The 21,808-nt window shown below is 45.2% G+C and overlaps 1 protein-coding gene across 1 annotated transcript in view; it reads left to right on the top strand.

Moving 5' to 3' along the window:
• The window catches only part of LOC127583901 (protein unc-13 homolog B-like), a 77,498-nt gene that overhangs the window by 29,838 nt on the left and 25,852 nt on the right, over positions 1-21,808 (top strand). The gene's annotated exons all lie outside the window — the stretch shown is intronic.

Raw genomic sequence — 21,808 nt, 5'->3', positions numbered from 1 at the left:
AGGTGGAACGACTTGTTAGGGAGAAGAAGGTAGCGTACATGAGGTATGAGCAGCAAGGTTCAGACAGGGCCCGTGAGGAATATAGGGTAGCGAGGAAGGAACTTAAGAAAGGGCTGAGGAGAGCTAGAAGGGGACATGAAAAGGCATTGGCTAGTAGGGTTAAGAAAATCCCAAGGCCTTTTTCAAGTACGTGAAGGGTAGGAGGATGGCTAGGGTAAAGGTAGGTCCGATTAAGGACAAAGGTGGGAGAATTTGCCTGGAGGCGGCGGAAGTGGGAGAAGTTCTCAATGAGTACTTCTCTTCGGTATTCACCAGGGAGAGGGCTCTTGATGATGCGGAAGGGAGTGCTGGTAGGGGTAATGTTCTCGAGGTTGTAGATATCAAGAGAGAGGATGTGTTGAAGTTGTTAAATAATATTAAGACAGATAAATCTCTGGGGCCTGACAGGATTTTCCCCAGGCTGCTTCGAGAGGCTAGGGAGGAGATTGTTGAACCGCTGGTAAGGATCTTTGAGCCCTCGTTGTCCATGGGGATGGTGCCAGAGGATTGGAGGGTTGCGAATGTTGTCCCCTTGTTCAAAAAAGGCAATAGGGATAGGCCAGGGAATTATAGACCGGTGAGTCTCACGTCTGTGGTGGGTAAGCTGTTAGAAAGGATTCTAAGGGATAGGATTTATGAACACCTAGAGAATCATGGACTGATTAGGGACAGCCAGCATGGCTTTGTGAAGGGAAGATCTTGCCTCACAAGCCTGATAGAGTTCTTTGAGGAGGTGACCAGGAAGATTGATGAGGGCAGTGCGGTGGATGTGGTTTACATGGATTTTAGTAAGGCGTTTGATAAGGTTCCTCATGGTAGGCTTCTTCAGAAGGTCAGAGGCCAAGGGATCCAAGGAAGCTTGGCTGTGTGGATTAGGAATTGGCTTGCATGTAGAAAGCAGAGGGTTGTGGTGGAAGGAGTGCCCTCGGATTGGAAGGCAGTGACTAGTGGTGTCCCGCAGGGATCCGTTCTGGGACCTCTACTTTTCGTGATATTTATAGATGACTTAGATGAGGGGGTGGAGGGCTGGCGGACGACACTAAGGTCGGCGGTGTTGTGGATAGTGTGGAGGGCTGTCGGAGCTTACAGAGGGATATTGATAGGATGCAGAGCTGGGCTGACAAGTGGCAGATGGAGTTCGATCCGGAGAAGTGTGAGGTGGTACACTTTGGAAGGACAAACTCCAGGGCAGAGTACTGGGTAAATGGCAAGGTGCTTGGCAGTGTGGAGGAGCACAGGGATCTGGGGGTTCATATTCACAGTTCATTGAAAGTTGCCTCACAGGTGGAAAGAGCAGTTAAGAAGGCCAATGGGATGTTGGCTTTCATAAGTCGCGGGATTGAGCTTAAGAGCCGCGAGGTGATGATGCAGCTTTACAAGACTCTAGTTCTCTGTTCAGTTCTGGTCGCCTCATTATAGGAAGGATGTGGAGGCGTTGGAGAGGGTGCAGAGGAGACTTACCAGGATGCTGCCTGGACTAGAGAGTATTGAATATGAGGAGAGGCTTAAGGTGCTAGGGCTTTATTCACTGGAAAGGAGGAGGATGAGGGGAGACATGATAGAGGTATATAAAATATTGAGAGGAATAGATAGAGTAGACAGTCAGCGCCTCCTTTGCAGGGCACCAATGCTCAAGACGAGAGGGCATGGCTTTAAGGTTATGGGTGGGAGGTTCAGGGGAGATGTCGGGGAGGTTTTTCACCCAGAGAGTGTATGGTGCATGGAATGCACTACCTGGGGTGGTGGTGGAGGCAGATACATTGGACAGGTTCAAGAGCTTGTTGGATTGGCATATGGAGGAGTGTGGGATGGGGGGGATATGTGGGAGGAAGGGGTTAGGTAGTGTGAGGGTGGTTTGATGGACGGCACAACATGGTGGGCCGAAGGGCCTGTTTTGTGCTGTGTGGTTCTATAGTTCTATGCTCCTTTGGCTTCATCCTTTATCCCTTTGTTCTCTTCAGCCATGAGCACAAGCTCCCTTTAATTCTATAATCTACTTTTTTTTTATCTTGCTTTCCTCTTTTAAACCTTCACATAAAGGTAACCACTCTGGTAGGTCGATAATGCAGTAAACAGTCAAGTGGCTCCCTCTGCATTTATTCCTTGTCTCCTCTCTCTCATGAATAGTTCTCTCCAAGGAAGTCTTTCTGAAGATTTGGGCAATTTTGCAAGTAATTAGTAGTCTTTTTAATTGTTTTTTTTTTGGTTTCCTAAATAGAACTGGTGGGAAAAAAAGCAAGACACTGGCGGAACCCTGTATTTTGCAAGTTTTGGAATAATATTTGTTTGTTTTGTATGATTCAGTTCATCTAAATTGATAGTTCTTGCTGCCTCTAGTTAAGGACTCATAACTTTTGCTGGGTTCACTTTGGCGACTGTTAATGGAGTAAGATTTGGCCTCTATTCCTGATCTTCTTTGATGCAGCCTTGTGCTTTCCCATTATTTTTATGCTATCCCTGTGGATGAAATTATTGTGTAAACTAGCAACAATCCATGTCTCATAATGTGTTGAAACTCTTCTTATGATCGATCTTGCAGGAACAACAGGATGAGTAAATTCTGTTTAGCTAAATCCTGTCTGGCAAAACTGAAGTTATCCTTTTTTTCTTGATCATGGGCAGGCACGGTAGTGTAGCGGTTAGTGTAACGCTATTACAGTACCAGCGACCTGGGTTCAATTCCGGCTGCTGTCTGTAAGGAGTTTGTATGTTCTCCCTGTGTATGTGTAGGTTTCCATAGAACAATACAGCACAATACAGGGCCTTCGGTCCACCATGTTGTGCCGACATTTAAACCACGCCTAAGACTATCTAATCCCTTCCTCCCACGTATCCCCCTATTTTAAATTCCTCCATATGCTTATCTAACAATCTCTTGAACTTGACCAACGTACCTGCCTCCACCACTGCCCCAGGCAGCACATTCCATGCACCCACCACTCCCTGGGTAAAAAACGTCCCTCTGATATCTCCCTTGAACTTCTCTCCCATTACTTTAAAGCCATGCTCTCTTGTATTGAACATTGGTGCCCTGGGAAAGAGGCACTGGCTGTCTTCTCCCTTAGTCTCTCCTCATAATCCATACTCTCCAATCCAGGCAACATCCTGATAAATCTCCTCTGCACCCTTTCCAACGCTTCCACATCCTTCCTATAATGAGGCGACCAGAACTGGACACAGTATTCTAAGTGTGGTTTAACCAGAGTTTTGTAAAGCTACCTCGCGGCTCTTAAACTCGATCCCACGACTTATGAAAGCTAACATCCCATAAGCTTTCTTAACTACCCTATCCACCTGTGAGGCAACTTTCAGTGATATGTGGAGAACCCCCAGATCCCTCTGCTCCTCCACACTACCCAGAATCCTGCCATTAACCTTGTACTCCTTGGTGAATACTGAAGAGAAGTATTCATTGAGAACCTCACCCACTTCCACAGCTTCCAGGCACATCTTCCCACCTTTGTCTCTAATCGGTCCTACCTGACCCGGTTCATTATCTATACTAAATCTAATATGGCATTTTCTCTAGTCGGCCTGTCAACATACCGTGACAGGAATCCGTCCTGGACACACTTAACAAACTCTTCCCCATCTAAACCTTTGGCACTAAGCAGGTACCAATCAATATTTGGGAAGTTGAAGTCTCCCATGATAATAACCCTGTTATTCTTGCACCCTTCCAAAATCTGCCTCCCAATCTGCTCCTTAGTATCCCTGCTGCTACCTGGGGGCCTATAGAATACTTCCAGTAGAGTAACTGCTCCTTTCTTGTTCCTAACTTCCACCCATATTGACTCTAGTGTTACGGACTCAGTGAAAGTCCCTTTAAGATAGAGAGTGTGTGTGTATGTGTGTGTGGGGCATGCTTACGTCAATAGAAGATAAAGGACGTAATGACGTTGTTGAAGAAGTTAGAAGTCAGAAGAAGAAGAGAGAGGGAGAAGGGAGAGAGACACCAGCCTGCTTGTTTTCTCTATCGATGGATGAGAAACAATAACTGTGTTTGCCACTGAAATCCATGTATGGAAGTTGGAAGTAATCCGGTGGAGTTCACTTTGTTGCTGACCTGTAGAAGGAAACAGGTATTTGTGTGTGGACGACCACGGTTCGGATGCTTTTCGGGGTGAGGAAGTCACTACCGAGTAAACACTGAAGTGTCGTTTGGGTTCCATCGTGGAACATTTGGATTTCGTATGTACTCTCTCTCTGTTTTTCTACATCTACATCTTATCTTCAGACAACGGTGGTTGTTGAAGAAGCCCTTGCTCATGTTTCACTTTATGGCTTGCGGAACTGAACTTTAAGAACCATTCCGGAACTGGGAGTTTTGGACTTTGTCACACACACACACGAAGAGTTTAGTTTTGGGGTTAACGTTCGAGGTTTAACATTTTTGAATTCTAACATACTAACATTTTTACTTTTATTTTACGTATTATCATAAGTAGTGATTAATAAAATAGTTTTTAACACTGAATCATGCTCAGTGTGTTTCTTGTGTTGCTGGTTTGTGACACTAGAGAGGATCCTTCTGCATTCTCTACCCTTTCTGCAGCTGTAACTGTGTCCCTGACCAGTAACACCCCCCTCCCCCTCTTTTCACCCCTCCCTATCCCTTTTAAAACACTGAAATCCAGGAATATTCAATATCCATTCTTGCCCTGATGACAGCCAAGTCTCTGCAAGAGCCACAGTATCATAGTCCCATGTACTTATCCAAGCTCTCAGCTCATCACCCTTATTCCTGATACTTCTTGCATTTAAGTAAATGCACTCCAGCCTATCCACCTTTCTACTTTTATACCCTGTACTCTGCTTCTCCATCCTCAAAACCTCTCTACATGTTAGATCTGACTTTTCCACATCCATTTCTTCCTCTGACCCACCCCTTTGGTTCCCATCCCCCTCGCAAACTAGTTTAAACCCTCCCGAACCACCCTAGCAAACCTGCCTGCAAGGATATTGGCCCCCCTCGGGTTCAGGTGTAACCCATCCTCTCTGTACAGGTCCCACCTTCCCCAGAAGAGATCCCAATGATCCAAAAATCTAAAACCTTCCCTCCTGCACCAACTCCTCAACCACGCATTCATCTGCCATCTCCTATTCTTACCTTCATTATCACGTGGCACTGGCAGCAATCCTGAGATTGCTACCCTTAAGGTCCTGTTCTTCAACCTTCTGCCTAGCTCTCCTGTTCTTCAGCCTTCTGCCTAGCTCTCCTGTTTCCTCTGGATGCTCTGGTTGCCTCCCACATTCCATAGATGTATGGGTTAGGGAGTTGTGGGCATGCTGTGTTGGCGCCGGAAACGTGCAACACTTGCAGGCTGCCCCCAGGACACTTTATGCAAAAGTGCATTTCACTGTGAGTTTCAATGTACATGTGACTAATAAAGAACATCATTACCACTTGCTGCTTGTCTCAATTCCTTGAATCTTTATGACTTCAGTGTTTGTTGTATTTCAGTGATAGGTGAACTAATATGTTTAGACTAGAGAGGAACTGATAATGGCCTGAAAGTGCATTCAAAGTCCCGAATTACCTGTTAGATGGGATCATCAAATTCAGTTTCCATTACCTTAATTTTGAGAAGTCCTGTCCTGAGGTAGATGTACATTGTATCAAATCTACTGTTTGCTGGACCAAGTTAGAGAGAAAATGAAGACAATTTGATTTGAATGTCCCCAAGGGTGCATGGATCAATTTTAGGTGATGGTGAGAAATTGGAATTGGTTTATTATTGTCACTTGTACAGTGAAAAACTTGTCTTGCCTACCGTTCATACAGATCAATCCCTTACACAGTGCATTGAGGTAGTTTAAGGTAAAACAATGCATAATGCAGAATAAAGTGTCACAGCTACAGAGAAAGTGCAGTGCAGGTATTCAGAAAGGTGTAAGGTCATAATGAGGTAGATTGTGAGGTCAAGAGTCCATCTTATCGTACTAGGGAACCATTCAATAGTCTTATAACAGTGGGATAGAAACCGTCATTGAGCCTGGTGGTACGTGCTTTCAGCCTTTTGTTTCTTCGGCCCGATGGCAGAGAGGAGAAGAAAGAATGTCTGGGGTGAGTGGTGTCTTTGATTATGTTGGCTGCTTCACCGAGGCAGCGAGAAGTATAGGTAGAGTCCATAGATGGGAGGCTGGTTTCTGGGATGTGCTGAGCTGTGTCGACAACTCTGCAGTTTCTTGTGGTCATGGGCAGAGCAGTTGCCGTACCAAGCCGTGATGCATCTGGATAGGATGCTTTCTGTGGTGCATTGATTAAAAATGAGTGAGTGTCAAAGGGGACGTGCCAAATTTCTTTAGCCTCCTGAGGAAGTAGAGGCGCTGGTGAGTTTTCTTGGCCATGGCATCTATGTGGTTGGACCAGGACAGGCTATTTGTGATGTTCACTCCTAGGATCTTGAAGCTCTCAACCCTGTCAACCTCAGCACCGTTTTGTATGCATAGTAGCATGTGTACTGCCCCCCCGCCTTCCTGAAGTCAATGACCTGCTCATTTGTTTTGCTGACATTGAAGGAAGGATTGTTGTCATGACACCATATCACTCAGCTCTCTATCTCCTCCCTGTATTTCAACTCATCATTATTTGTGATACGGCCCACTACAGTGGTATCATCTGCAAACTTGTAGATGGAGTTAGAGCAGAATCTGGCCACGCAGTTATAAGTGTATAGGGAGTAGAGTAGGGGGCTGAGGGCGTAGTCTCGTGGGGCACCAGTGGCGGAGGTGTTGCTGCCTATCCTTGCTGATTGCGGTCTGTTGATCAAGAAATCAAGGATCCAGTTGCAAAGGGAGGTGTTGAGTCCCGGGTCTAGGAGTTTGGAGATGAGCTTGCTTGGAATTATAGTATTGAAGGCAGAGCTGTAGTCAACAAACAATAGTCTGATGTAGGTGTCTGTACTGTCCAGATGAGTGTAGGGCCAGGGAGATGGCTTCCGCTGTAGACCTGTTTTGGCGGTAGGTGAATTGCAGTGGGTCGAGGTTTTCTGAGAGGCTGGAGTTGATGCGTGCCATGACCAGTCTCTCAAAGCACTTCATGATGGTGGACGTCAGGGCCACTGGGCTGTAGTCATTAAGGCTTGTTTTACTTGGGAACTGGGATGATAGATCCTGTGCAGATCAGCTGGCAGGGGTATTTGCAGACATTTTTAACATCCCCCCCCTTCAATGTGAGGTTCCCACCTGCTTTAAAAAGACCACTAAGGACACGGCCAGGGATACTATCCGGGCCAGATGCTTCCAGGGGTTCAGTCTCCGGAGACTGATCTTGTTTTCTCAACATTGACTATGGGTTGAGGTGCATTGGAGACTGTTGGGCTGGGTGGTGGCATACCAATCTCCTGTTCAAAACATGCATAGAATGAGTTAAGCTCATCAGGAAGGGATACGCTGTTGTGGGCGTTGCTGTCTGACTTTGTTTTGTAGCCTGTTATTAGTATGTAAGCCCTGCCACAGCTGACGGCCTGTCTGGGACCCTATTTTGGGACTAGTATTGTTTTGTGGTATCTCTGATAGCTTTATGGAGGTCGTATCTTGATTTCTTGCACAGGTCAGGGTCACCTGATTTCAATACTGCAGTCCTAGACTTCAGTAGGGAATGGATCTCCCGGTTCATCCACAGTTTCCAGTTTGGGAACATCCATATTGTCACCTTTGGTACACAGTCCTCAACACACTTGCTGATAAATTTCGTGATGGTGATGACATACTCATCTAGGCTGGTAGCTGAGACTGTGAACATGGACCAGTCCACTGACTGAAAGCAGTCACGAAGAAGCTCATCTATTTTCTCAGGCCAGCACTGTATGACTTCCTGTACTGGATCCTTGTGTTTCAGCTTCTGTTTGTATGCAGGGAGAAGGAGCATTGCCTGGTAGTCTGACTGACCAAAGTGAGGGTGGGGGGTGGCTTGCGTAGGCAGCATTGATGGCTGTATAGTAGTGATAAAGGGTGTTAGGGCCCCTGGTGGGACAGGAGATGTGCTGGTAGTATTTTGGTGGCACGGTCTTGAAGGTTGAAGTCACCGGCAATGATGAAGAGAACCTCAGGGTATCCTGTTTCAAGGCTGTTGACCACAGAGTATTGAGTGCAGGCTTCACATCCATCTGGGGTGGGATGTAGACTGTCATCAGTGAAGTGAACTCCTGTGGCAGGTAGTATGGGCAGACTTCACTGTTAGATATTCCAGGCTGGGTAAGCAGCAACTCACCAGGACCGTTATGTCTGAGCACCACAAGTTATTGATTAAGAAGTAGACCCCTCTGTCTTTAACTTTGCCAGAGGATGCCGTACGGTCCATGCCGTGAATTGAGAAGCCCTCAGGTTGTATGGCACAGTTAGGTGAAGCAGGTGTAAGCCACATTTCGGTGAGACAGTAGCAACAGCAGTCCCTCAGTTCTCTTTGGTAGGTCAGTCTTGCCCTTAGTTCATCAACTTTGTTCTTAATGGCCTGGATGTTAGCTGGTAGTATGCTGGGGAAGGTGTCTTGAACCCACGCTGTTTTAGCCTCACATGCAGCCCAGCCCTCTTACCATTGCTTCTGAGGTAACTTGTTGCGTCTGGTTGGTCCTGGAAGCCCTGGAGTGGAGCCACCTGGACAGGAAGGTAAGTGACTGCTTAAGGACAGACCTGGAAGACCTGGAGTGGATTCAGCTGGCCTGTGAGGTAAGTTGTTGTTCCCATACAGGTCTGAAGGTCTTGAAGAGGAGTGGGCTGCCCCAGCAGGTAAGTGGGGGCATCTTGGGCAGCCTCGGCGTGAGGACTTGGCCCCGGGTGCTCTGTAGGGTCGGGAAAGCCTATAATCTATATACTTCAGCAGACATGAGTTTTTCAGTCCATTTTAGTATGGAAGCAGAAAAGCAGTGAACCAGCAATGGTCACTACATCGCTTGTGACTCGAGGACCGAGGTCATCAACGAAGGATGGGTCAAGGGACATGCCAGGGTGCTATTTTTGAAGCAAGAGGAGACACAAGAGACTGCAGATACAATCTGCTAGAAGAACTCAGCGGGTCAAGTAGCATCTGGAGGGGTTGGGGAAGGAATTGTTGTCACTTTGTCTCAAAGCCCTGCATCAGAATAGGTCGAAACATTGGCAGTTCCTCCCCTCCGCACCCCCGCCCCCCCACCTCCATGAATGCTGCTTGACGTACTGAGTTCCTCCAGCAGGTTTTGTTTATTAAGGCAAGATTGGAATTGTTTTTCTGTGCATTATCTACAGTAGCATCCAACATTCGTCTCTCAAAGTAGGTAGAGTTGTAAGGTAATGGGAGAGTACTTTTAATATGGGGCAGAGGAACCTGATTTTTTTCCATGTCATTCCACTCATAATACCTCATGATATTCTGACAAGGGTCGGGGTGAACATTTTTTTTGGTCCCTCTGTCCTTCTGTTGATGTCAGGGCAGGTGACAGTTTTAGTGTTGTGATTTTGCACACCAGGAATCTAGACAAAGGGCATTTGACCTGAAACGTTAACTCTGTTTCTCTCTCCACAGATGCTGTCTGACCTACTGAGTTTTTCTGTTTTCATATTTCTGCATCTGCAGGTTTTTGGTTTATCTTAGAAATAATTTTCTTGGTATTGTGCTCTAATGATATTGTCAGTTGCCACAAGAATGAATTTTGCTGAAAATTTTCAAAATGCCTTTTCAAGAGGGAACATGATTTGGTGACACCTTGTGGTCATCAAGTGTATATATCTACTGTTAGATCCATCAGAAATTGAATGACTGGATTAAGATGGCAAATTGATTTTTACTTTTAGTTTGATTTTTTTTTTAAATTCTTTTTATGTAGGTGAGCACTTTAGGCATCTGGCTTGTCTATTCAATGACAAAGGTAACATTGGTCAGAGATCAATTTCATTAGGTTAGTTGTCTGTCTCATCCTGAATGGAGTAAAATTTCTTTGCTCAGGGTCAAATTATTAACCTTGAAGGTACCAATCCTGTTTGTATGATTTTAAATTGGCCATATACTATAGATTAATCATCTCTGCGTGCATGGGATTTAGACTAAATATTTTTTGTCATGCAAAAGACGGAACAGAAAACTTTTTTGAGAAATGATCATGTGAGTTATTAAAATCGAAAATTCTGGAAAAACTCAGCAGGTCAGGCAGCATCTGTGGAGAGAGACATGTTTTCAAGTTAATGACTGTATATCAGAATTGGGACAACCTGGAAGCGGATGGTGGTGAGAACAAAGGGCATGTTAGTGAGGACTATGGAGAAAATGGATGACAGAGATTGGTGAGGTAGGGTAGTGAAAGTTTGTTAATGGCAATCTGTCTGGAGGAGATTTGTAATGTTGATTACTGGTTTGTTTTCTGTTATATTTTAAATTGTATCTCATGCTTCTAATATAAAAAACAGAAATGCTGGAAATACTCAGCAGGTCAGGCCACATTTGTGGGAAGTGACACAGAGCTGACATGTCAAGCGGAAGACCCCTTGTCAGGATTGGGAAGGAGATGAGAAAAGTAAAGCTGCAGGGAGGGTGGGGGAGGATGATGTCCCTGACAGAGTAAAACTAGGGTGACCACAGGCTGTTGGTCAGTGAGTGAATGGAAGTAGTTAGAGAGGGAATACTGACAAAAGAACGTAGGAGTTGTGAAATGCAGAGTGGGAAGACCTGCTCCTTCCCAGTTCTGACAGAGGGTCTTCAATCTGAAACATTAACTCTGTTTCTCTTTTCACAGATGTGGCCTGATCTGGGTGTTTGCAGCATTTTCTGTTTTAGGTTTCTAGCTTCTGATTTTTTTTTTCTTCAGATGTTGCCAATTTGTTTGTTTAACTGTTGAGGTTACAAAACTGTCATTTATCTTTATTCTTTTAGCACTTTGGAGGGGAACAATATTTTCTTATAAAATGGCTCTTAAAAGGTCATATTACAAAAATCAATAACTTTGCATCGTCAGGATAATCCATCTAATCTTTGATAGCACATTATATGATAGTTAGAGCAGCCACTAAAACATCTACTCATTACAGCCCCACAGCTTAATATCACACAAACACAGTTTGTAAACCCGAATATTTACTAAAGCAGGGGTTCGACCTCACCCCAAAATAAAGTTTTCTGTCTCTTTGGGTACTTGTCTGGTGCATTAGAGTAAAAGAATAATGGTGAATAAAATCAACTGTAATATAGTGATAAAGATGCATGAAAAACATTATTTCTCTTTGAAATATAGCATTTGGTTTAAACCCTTTGATCAAAAGTATTTTTTATTTCATTTTTACCACTCGACCTTTAATTAATCTAACCAAGAGATTGCTGCTGGTGATGGCATCATAGCATGCACATTTCAAAACAATAACATATGGATAAGTGACCATATTAAAACAACTTGTAAAATCAAATGAAGCTGAACAATATACACACTATTTAGAACCATAGAACAATACAGCACAATACAGACCCTTTGGCCCACCATGTTGTGCCGACCTTTAAACCACGCCTAAGACTATCTAACCCCTTCCTCCCACATATCCCCCCATTTTAAATTTCTCCATATGCCTATCCAACAATCTCTTGAACTTGACCAACGTATCTGCCTCCACCACCACCCCAGGCAGCACATTCCATGCACCAACCACTCTCTGGGTGAAAAACCTCCCTCTGATATCTCCCTTGAACTTCCCTCCCATTACTTTAAAGCCATGCCCTCTTGTATTGAGCATTGGTGCCCTGGAAAAGAGGCGCTGGCTGTCTACTCTATCTATTCCCCTCAATATTTTGTATACCTCTATCATGTATACCTCTATCTACCTCATCCTCCTTCTCTCCAAAGAGTAAAGCCCTAGCTCCCTTAGTCTCTCCTCATAAGCCATACTCTCCAATCCAGGCAGCATCCTGGTAAATCTCCTCTGCACACTTTCCAACGCTTCCACATCCTTCCCATAATGAGGCAACCAGAACTGGACACAGTACTCCAAGTGTGGTCTAACCAGAGTTTTGTAGAGCTGCATCATTACCTCGTTGTTCTTAAACTCGATCCCATGACTTATGAAAACTAACATCCCATAAGCTTTCTTAACTAGCCTATCCACTTGTGAGACAACTTTCAGTGATCTGTGGATATGAACCCCCAGATCCCTCTGCTCCTCTACACTACCCAGAATCCTGCCATTAACCTTGTACTCTGTCTTGGAGTTTGTCTTTCCAAAATGTACCACCTCACACTTCTCCGGATTGAACTCCATCTGCCACTTGTCAGCCCAGCTCTGCATCCTATCAATATCCCTCTGCAAGCTTCGACAGTCCTCCACACTATCCACAACACCACCGACCTTCGTGTCGTCTGCAAACTTGCTAACTCACACTTCTAACCCCTCATTCAAGTCATTAATAAATATCAGGAAAAGTAGAGGTCCCAGAACCGATCCTTGTGGGACACCACTAGTAACTGCCCTCCAATCTGAATGAACTCACTCCACCACAACCCTCTGCTTTCTACAGGCAAGCCAATTCTGAATCCACACGGCCAAGCCTACCATGTGGAACCTTGTCAAATGCCTTACTAAAATCCATGTAGACCGCATCTACTGCACTACCCTCTTCAATTTGCCTGGTCACCTCCTCAAAGAACACTATCAGGCTTGTGAGACACAATCTTCCCATGCTAGCTGTCCCCGATCAGACCATGTTTCTCTAAATGCTCGTAGATCCTATCTCTAAGAATCCTTTCCAACAGCTTGCCCACCACAGAGGTAAGGCTTACTGGTCTGTAATTCCCTGGACTATCCCTACGCTCTTTTTTGAATAAGGGGACAACATTCGCCACCCTCCAATCCTCCAGTACCATTCCCGTGGACAACGAGGACTCAAAGATCCTAGCCAACTGTTCAGCAATCTCCTCCCTTGCCTCATGGAGCAGCTTGGGGAATATTCCGTTAGGTCCCTGGGACTTATCTGTCCTAACATTTTCTAACAGCTCCAACACAGCCTCTCGCTTGATATCTACATGCTCCAGAACATTCACCTTACCAACACTGTCCTCAGCATCATCAAGACCCATCTCTTTGGTGAATACTGAAGGGAAGTATTCATTGAGAACGTCACCCACTTCCACAGCTTCCAGGCACATCTTTCCACCTTTGTCTCTAATCGGTCCTACCTTTAATCTTCTGCTCTTCACGTATGTGAGAAAAGCCTTGGGATTCTCCTTAACCCTACTCACCAAAGCCTTTTCATGTCCCCTTCTTGCTCTCCTCAGCCCTTTCTTAAGTTCCCTCCTTGCTACCCTATATTCCTCATGAGTCCTATCTGATCCTTGCTGCTTACACCTTATGTATGCTGCCACCTTCTTCCTAACTAGTTGTTCCACCTCTCTTGTCACCCATGGTTTCTTCACCCTGCCATTCTTTCTCTGCCTCACCGGGACAAATTTATCCCTAACGTCCTGGAAGAGATCCCTGAACAACGACCACATCTCCATAGTACATTTCCCTTCAAAAATGTCTCGCCTCAAGTTCTCGCCTTATAGTCTCATAATTCGCCCCCGTCCTCTCTGCTCCTATCCTTCTCCATGACAATGCTAAAGGTTATGGAGCAGTGGTCACTGTCCCCCAAATGCTCACCCACCGAGAGATCTGTCACCTGACCTGGTTCATTACCTAATACTAGATCTAATAAGGCATTCCCTCTAGTTGGCCTGTCAACATACTGTGACAGGAATCCGTCCTGGACACACTTAACAAACTCTGCCTCGTCTAAACCTTTGGCACTAAGCAGGTGCCAATCAATATTTGGGAAGCTGAAGTCTCCCATGATACCACCCCTGTTAATTGTTGCACCTTTCCAAAATCTGTCTCCCAATCTGCTCCTCAGTATCCCTGCTGCTACCGGGTGGCCTATAGAATACTCCCAGTAGAGTAACTGCTCCTTTCTTGTTCCTAACTTCCACCCTTACTGACTCTAGAGAGGATCCTGCTACATTCTTCACTCTTTCTGCAGCTGTAATAGTAATGACCAGTAACGCCACCCTTCCCCCTCTTCCCCCCCATCCCTTTTAAAACACTGAAAACCAGCAATATTCAATATCCATTCCTGCCCTGATGACAGCCAAGTCTCTGCAAGAGCCACAATATCGTAGTCCCATGTACTTATCCAAGCTCTCAGTTCATCACCCTTATTTCTGATACTTCTTGCATTTAAGTAAATGCACTTTAGCCCATCCACCTTTCTACTTTTATACCCTGTACTCTGCTTCTCCTTCCTCAAAGCCTCTCTGCCTGTTAGATCTGACTTTTCCACATCCACTTCTTCCTCTGACCTACCCCTCTGGTTCCCATCCCCCTTGCAAACTAGCTTAAACCCTCCCAAACCTCCTTAGCAAACCTGCCTGCAAGGATATTGGCCCCCCTCGGATTCAGGTGTAACCCGTCCTCTCTGTACAGGTCCCACCTTCCTCAGAAGAGATCCCAATGATCCAAAAATCTAAAACCTTCCCTCCTGCACCAACTCCTCAGCCACGCATTCATCTGCCATCTCCTCCTATTCCTACCTTCATTATCACGTGGCACTGGCAGCAATCCTGAGATTGCTACCCTTGAGGTCCTGTTCTTCAGCCTTCTGCCTAGCTCCCTTATCTCACCTTTCAGGACCTCATCCCTCTTCCTACCTATGTCGTTGGTACCAACATGAACCACGACTTCTGGCTGTTCTCCCTCCCTCTCAAGAATACTGTGGATCTGATCAGAGTCATCCCGGACCCTGGCACCTGGGAGGCAACAAACCATCCGGGATTCATGCTCACTTTGACAGAACCTCCTATCTGTTTCCCTGACTATCAAGTCCCCTATCACTACCTCTTCTTCTCCTCCCTTCCCTTCTGAGCAGCAGGACTGGTCCCAGTGCCAGGGACCTGGCTACTGCTGCTTGATCCCTGCAGGTTGTCCCCCTCAACAGCTTCCAAAGCAGAAAACCTGTTATTTAGGGGAACAGCCTCCGGGGTCCTCTGCACTGTCTGCCTGTACTCTTTCTTTTTCTTTTTCTCTCCCCTGACAATCACTCTTCTATCTACTTCCTGTACCCTAGAAGTACCTGCTGTGTGTGTGTGTGTGTGTGTGTGTGTGTGTGTGTGTGTGTGTGTGTGTGTGGGGGGGGGGGGGGGGGGGTGACTGTCTCCCGATGCACAGTATCTACATCACTCTCTCCCTCCCTGATGCTTCACAGTGTTTGAAGCTGTGACTCCAGCTCATCAACTCTGAGCTGAAGTTCCATCAGCCTCCAGCACTTACTGCAGAAGTGGTCACTGTGCACCCCAGCAGGGTCCACTAGCTCCCACATTAAGCAGCTGCTGCACACCACCATGTCCTCCATCTGAACTAATTCTTTACCTACCTAGTTTTATCCTACTTAAAATGTATAACAATAACAGATAACAGGTTCCTCGCCCCTTTACGCCTAAAGCCTGTTGAGCCAAAGCCCAATCACTGTGCTCCCACTCCGAACGCTGCCCACTGGTTATGGCGGTTTTCTTTTTAAACTGCCTGTACGCTAACTGCTTATGTCACGTGCCTGCACAGTCTCGCCCCGCTATTCCCGATTTAAAAAAAACATAGCTAGGCCGAAGTCGGCCGAAACGACCCGAAAACGAAACTAATTTGCAAAATGTGAAACTGCTGACATTATGCAGTATTTAATTTGCCTACAAGTGTATTGTTCATGGAAATAAAACTCTACAGTGCATTTAAAATGCTAACTTATATTTTCTATATTGGTATAGTTCCTCATAATCACTGGTTTTGTTTGAGTAGTGATAGAAAGCTATGAATAGCAGGCTTTGTAAACGAACGTACAAGGTATGACTGCTTCAGACCAAGAGTACATCATGAATGCTATCCAGCAACACAAGGGTAACTAAAATATTGGATAAGCTATAAAATCCTTGAAGGAAAGCTGAGATGAAGGATTCCTCCTAAGTGTGTATTTGCTGGTGTTTTTGCAATTCTGCCATGCAAGACAAAATATTTGTTTATTTCACAACTGTCTTTGCCCATACTGAAACATGGATGCAATTGTCACGAACAAGTTGTGGATCAAGCAGAGGGTATTTTTAGTGCTATCATAAGCATTCCTTACTGAACAAATAAATTGGATTAAGCTGATTTTATGAGGAAAGGTTGAACAGCTTGGGTTTGATCTGGAGTTTAGAAGAGTGAGAGATGACTTGATTGATGTGTACAAGGATCTTGATAAGGTGGATATGGAGAGGACGTTGTGAGAGAACATAGAGTCACTGTTTTAAAAATAAGAGGTCATCCACTAAAGACAGATGAGGTGAAACTCTTTTTCTTAGGATTGAGAGTTTTTAGATGTCTCTTCCTTGAAAGATAGTGGAAGCAGTCAGAGAATTATACAACATGGAAACAGGCCTATCATCCCTGCCAACCAAGGTGCCTACCTGAGCTAGTCTCATTTGCAAGCATTTGGCCCATATCGCTCTAAACCTTTCTTATCCATGAACCTGTACAAATGTCTTTTAAATGTTGTGATTGTACCTGTTTCTCTGGTGTGGAAAAGACGATGGTGGGTATATGGAACAAGCTGCCAGATTTGTCAAGGGCCCCTTTAAATCTTTACCTTCTCACCTTAAACCACTGCCCTCTAGTTTTAGATTCCCCTACCCTGGGGGAAAAGACTGTGACAATCCACCTTATCTATGCCCCTCATTATCTTATGAACCTCAGTAAAGTCACCCCTCAGCCTCTGACACTGCGAAAACAGACCCACCCTATCCAGTCACTCCTTGTAACTCAAGTGCTTCAGTCCTGGCAACATCCCTGTGAAGCTTTTCTGCAGCCGCTAGCTTAATCACATCCTTCCAGTAAGATGGTGACCAGAACTGCACGTGGTATTCCAGGTGCAGTCTCACTAACATCTTGTACAGCAGTAACATGATGTCCTGTCTAATGAAGGAAAGTGTTTCATATGTCTTCACCACCTTGTCTATCCGTGTTGCCACTTTCAGGAAAATGTGTACCTTTATCCTGAGGTCTCTCTGTTCAACAACACTCCCCAGTGCCACGCGTATGCCCTGTCTTGTTTTAACTTCTCAAAATGCACCACTTTGCATTTGTCTGAGTTAAATTCCACCTGCCATTCCTTTGCCCACTTTCCCAGTTGAACAAGACCATGTTGTTTAGCCATCCTCCAGTCTTCCAGTACTTTACCCATGGCTATGGAAGATACAAAAGTCTCTGCCAGGGACCCAGCAATTTCTTCCCTTGTTTCCCACATGTCTTAGGGTACATTTGTTCAGGCTCCTTTATGCACCTGAAAACTGCCAACAGTTCCTCTTTCATAATATTGATATGTTTCAGGACACCACAATTCTCTTCCCTGAATTCCCTAGCTTCCTTGACCTTCTTCACGTAAATACAGTCTTTGAATATTTTCAAGGCAGAGGTAAGCAAGGAGATGAGCGATTACTGGGGGTAGGATGGAATATGGAGTTGGAGGTGCAAGCAGATAAGCTGAGATTTTATTGAATGGTGGAGCAGGTTTGAGGGGCCAAATGGACGACTGCTGCTCCTAGTTCATATGTAATTTAGAAATGACCATGGGCAACAAACAAAATGCTGGTGGGACTCAGCAGGTCAGGCAGCATCTATGGACGGGAAATGGACAGTTGACATTTCGGGTCGAGGTGCTTCATCTGGACTGAAAGATAAAGAGAAGACTGTCAGTATAAAAAGATGAGGGGAGGGGGTAGAGCAAGAGCATGGAGAAAGAAGTGAAGATTTCAGAACTGGGGAAAGCAAATGGGGAGGTCTTGGGGATAGTCTGCATTACAGTAGAGGAGATGCTGGATGTCTTAAAATGTGTGAAGGTAGACAAATCTCCAGGGCTTGACCAGGTATATCAAAAAACATTGTGAGAGGCCAGAGAAGAAGTTGTGGGAGCCCTGGCTGAGATATTTGCATCATCTTTAGCCACTGGTGAGGCACCGGTAGACTGGAGGGTAGTGAATGTTGTGGCTTTATTTAAGAAGTGCTGCAAAGAAAAACCTGGGAACGACAGACCAGTAAGCCTAACATCTGTGGAAGGTAAGTTTCTGGAGAGGATTCTGAGGCATAAGATATCCGTAGTTCTGGAAAGATGGGGTTTGATTAGGGGTAGTCAGCATTGGCTTTGTGCATGGGAGATCATGTCTAACAAACTTGATTGAGTCTTTTAATGATGTGACCAAGAAGGTCAATGAGGACAGGGCGGTAGATGTGTTCTCTATGGACTTCAGTTAAGGCCTAGGTTCCACATGGTTGGCTGCTCTGGAAGACTAGATTGCATGGAAACTGGCTAATTGGATACACGTTTGGCTTGATGGAAAGAAGCAGAGGGTGATGGTGGAAGATTGTTCCTTGGACTGAAGGCCTGTGACAAGTGGTGTGCCTCGGGTTGATGCTGGGGCTATTTCAATGATTTGGATGAGAATATACAAGGCATGTTTAGTAGGTTTGCAGATGACACTAAAATAGCTTGTGTAATGGACAGTGACGAAGGTTATCATAAATCACAGGGGCACTTGGACAGCTGAAGAATGGCAAATGGAGTTCAATTCAGATAAGTGCGAGGCATTGCATTTTGGAAATTCGAATACAGGTAGGACTTTCACAGTGAATGGTAGGGCCCTGGGGAGTGTTGGAGAACTGAGGGACCTTGGAGTTCAGGTACATGGTTTCCTGAAAGTGGAGTCACAGGGCAGTGAAGAAGGCTTTTGGCATGCTGGCCTTCATCAATTGTTTCTAGAAGTTGGAAGGTCAAAGTGCAGTTGTACAAGGTGCTGGTGAGGCCACGCTTGAAGTTTTACTCCTCCTGCTTGTAGTAAAGATGTAAGTCTTTTCTGCACTCTTTCCAGTTTAATTACAAGGATGTTGCCAGGACTCGAGGGATTGAGCTATAGGACTTTGTTCCCTGGAGTGTAGGGGGCTGAGAGGCGATCTTACAGTCGTGTATAAAATCATTGGGGCATAGATAGGGCGAATGCACTCAGTCTTTTTCTCAGGGTTGGGGAATCGAGAACTAGAGGGCTTAGGTTTAAGGTGAGAGGGGAAAGATTTAATAGGAACTTGGGCAACTTTTTACACATAGGGTGGTACATCTGGAATGAGCTACCAGAGGAAGTGGTTGAGGCAGGTGCATTTTCAACTTTTAAAAGGCAGTTGAACAGATACATGGATTGGAAGGGTTTAGGAGGTTATGGGCCAATTGCTGGTAAATGGGACTAGCTTGAATGGGTATCTTGGTTGATGTGGAGGAGTTGGCCCGAAGGGTCTGTTTCTGTACTGTGTTATCACTCTGAGCTAGGGAGCAATAGGTGAATCCAGGTGAAGGGAGGGGTGATAGGCAGATAGAGAAAGGAAGAGGAAATGGTGACAGAGGCTGGAAGGTAATAGGTGGAGGAAACAAATGATAGAGGAACTTATTTCTTGTGGCAAACGACGTATCCGGCTGCAAAGCAACCAATGACTAAAAATCCTGTCTTGAAATTTGATTCTGTACTGTTCCTGTGGGCGCCACAGGTGTTAATTGTCATCAAATTTGCTGCACAAAGTCAGAGGCACTGTATTCTAGGAGAGTAGAATTCAGCTCCTCTCTTGGTGGAGTAGGGGGCAGCATGCACTTGTGTATTCACCAGGATTACAGGCTATATGATGGTTTGCAGCCCCAGTAACTATACATAAGTCAAAAGGCCCACAACTGATTGCTGCCAGAGGGTTCCTGTCCCTGGATGTGCAGCTGGTGTGTGACCATACTCAGTATCATTTTCATCACTGGTCCAGGTTGTAATTGCAGTATTTTTGGTGAAGGTCCACTGTGTGTTCTCCTTCTCTGAGGTATAATACCTGACTAAAGTGTGCTGACTGAGACATGAGGGCCATGTTCTCATATCCAGCTCTTAATTTCGGCACAAAATCCATTATAGAACAGAATGTGCCAGTAATGGAAGTCATTCTGCCATTGTGCCTCATTGATTACTCAGATTGATTACTCACGAAGGTTGGGGGTGTTGTGGATAGTTTGGAGGGCTGTCAGAGGTTACATTGGGACATAGATAGGATGCAAAGTTGGGCTGAGAAGTGGCAGATGCAGTTTAACCCAGATAAGTGTGAAGTGGTTCATTTTGGTAGGTCAAATATGTTGGCGGAATATAGTACTAATGGTAGGACTCCTGGCAGTGTGGAGGATCAGAGGGATCTTGGGGTCCAAGTCCATAGGACGCTCAAAGCGGCTGCGCAGGTTGACTCTGTGGTTAAGAAGGCATATGGTGTATTGTCCTTCATCAGTTGGGGAATTGAATTTAGGAGCCGAGAGGTATTGTTGCAGCTATATAGGTCTCTGGTCAGACCCCACTTGGAGTATTGTGCTCAGTTCTGGTCGCCTCACTTCAGGAAAGATGTGGAAGCCATAGAGAGGGTGCAGAGGAGACTTACAAGGATGCTGCCTGGATTGCAGAACTCAGCCTTTTCTCCTTGGAGAGATGGAGGATGAGGGGGGACCTGATAGAGGTGTATAAGATGATGAGAGGTATTGATCGGGTAGATAGTCAGAGGCTTTTCCCCAGGGCTGAAATGGTGGCCACAAGAGGACATAAGTTTAAGGTGCTGGGGAGTAGATATAGAGGAGATGTCAGGGGTAAGTTTTTTACTCAGAGAGTGGTGAGTGCGTGGAATGGGCTGCCGGCAACGGTGGTGGAGGTGGATATGATAGGGTCTTTCAAGAGACTGTTAGATAGGTACATGGAGCTGAATAAAATCGAGAGCTTTGGGTAAGCCTAGTAATTTAGGGTAGGGACATGTTCGGCACAGCTTTGTGGGCTGAAGGGCCTGAATTGTGCTGTAGTTTTTCTATGTTTGTATGTCTCACTAATGTGTCCACTGGTTGGATCACTCGAAGGAGTTTAGCAGTGTACAATGGAACAGGCTTCCAAACTCTTGCATATTCATTGCATGCTGTGCAATCTGATAGTCTTGAAGACCCAACTTTGCTAGCAACTGGTGCAGAGGAGTAGACTAGGAGGCACAGTGGCTTGGCCAATAGAACCACTGCCTCATTGTGCTAGAGACCCAGGTTCAATCCTGACCTCCATTGTCTGTGGAGTTTGCACATTCTTCCTATGACCATATGGCTTTCCGCTGGGTGCTCTGGTTTCACTCCGTGTCTCAAAGACATGCAGGTTGGTCGGCTAATTGGCCACTGTAAATTGCCCCTGGTGTGTAGGTGAATGGTAGAATCTGGGAGAGTTGATGAGGAAACTGGGGAGAATATATATTAAAAAAATGGGATTAATGTGGATTAGTATAAATGGGTGGTTGATGGACTCGGTGGGCCTGTTAATCTCTTGAACTCTGAGAAGGAAGGGAGAAGGCAGCATCAAAAACCCCTCTGTGGATGAGAATTTCTGATAAACATCTCAATTTCATTGCAATTGCCCTCTTTTTCTGTTGCTGATCATCACATTATCTGTTTGATTGGAAATTAAACACAAATTTTCCTGACCACATTTAATGATCAAGTAACTGCAGATTATTGCAGTTGGTCCCAGAATGAGCTTTCCAGCACTATCCTATTTAGTCCCCATGATTTCCTGATCATTGCCCAAAGTCGAGGTTGACTTTAAAACACAATCTGTAAGTCTTTATATTATTAACAAATGAATTAACCATATTTTGGATGTTTGTCAGATTGACTCTCCTAGCCAGGCAATATACCTATCTGCCATGATTCTGATGTATTAGTGATAGAGTGCTTGAA

The sequence above is a fragment of the Pristis pectinata genome, chromosome 28 (assembly GCF_009764475.1).
Source record: "Pristis pectinata isolate sPriPec2 chromosome 28, sPriPec2.1.pri, whole genome shotgun sequence".
Lineage (NCBI taxonomy): Eukaryota > Metazoa > Chordata > Chondrichthyes > Rhinopristiformes > Pristidae > Pristis > Pristis pectinata.
The sequence above is the reverse complement of the archived record's forward strand: the minus strand, read 5'-3'. Positions and strand labels throughout refer to the sequence as shown.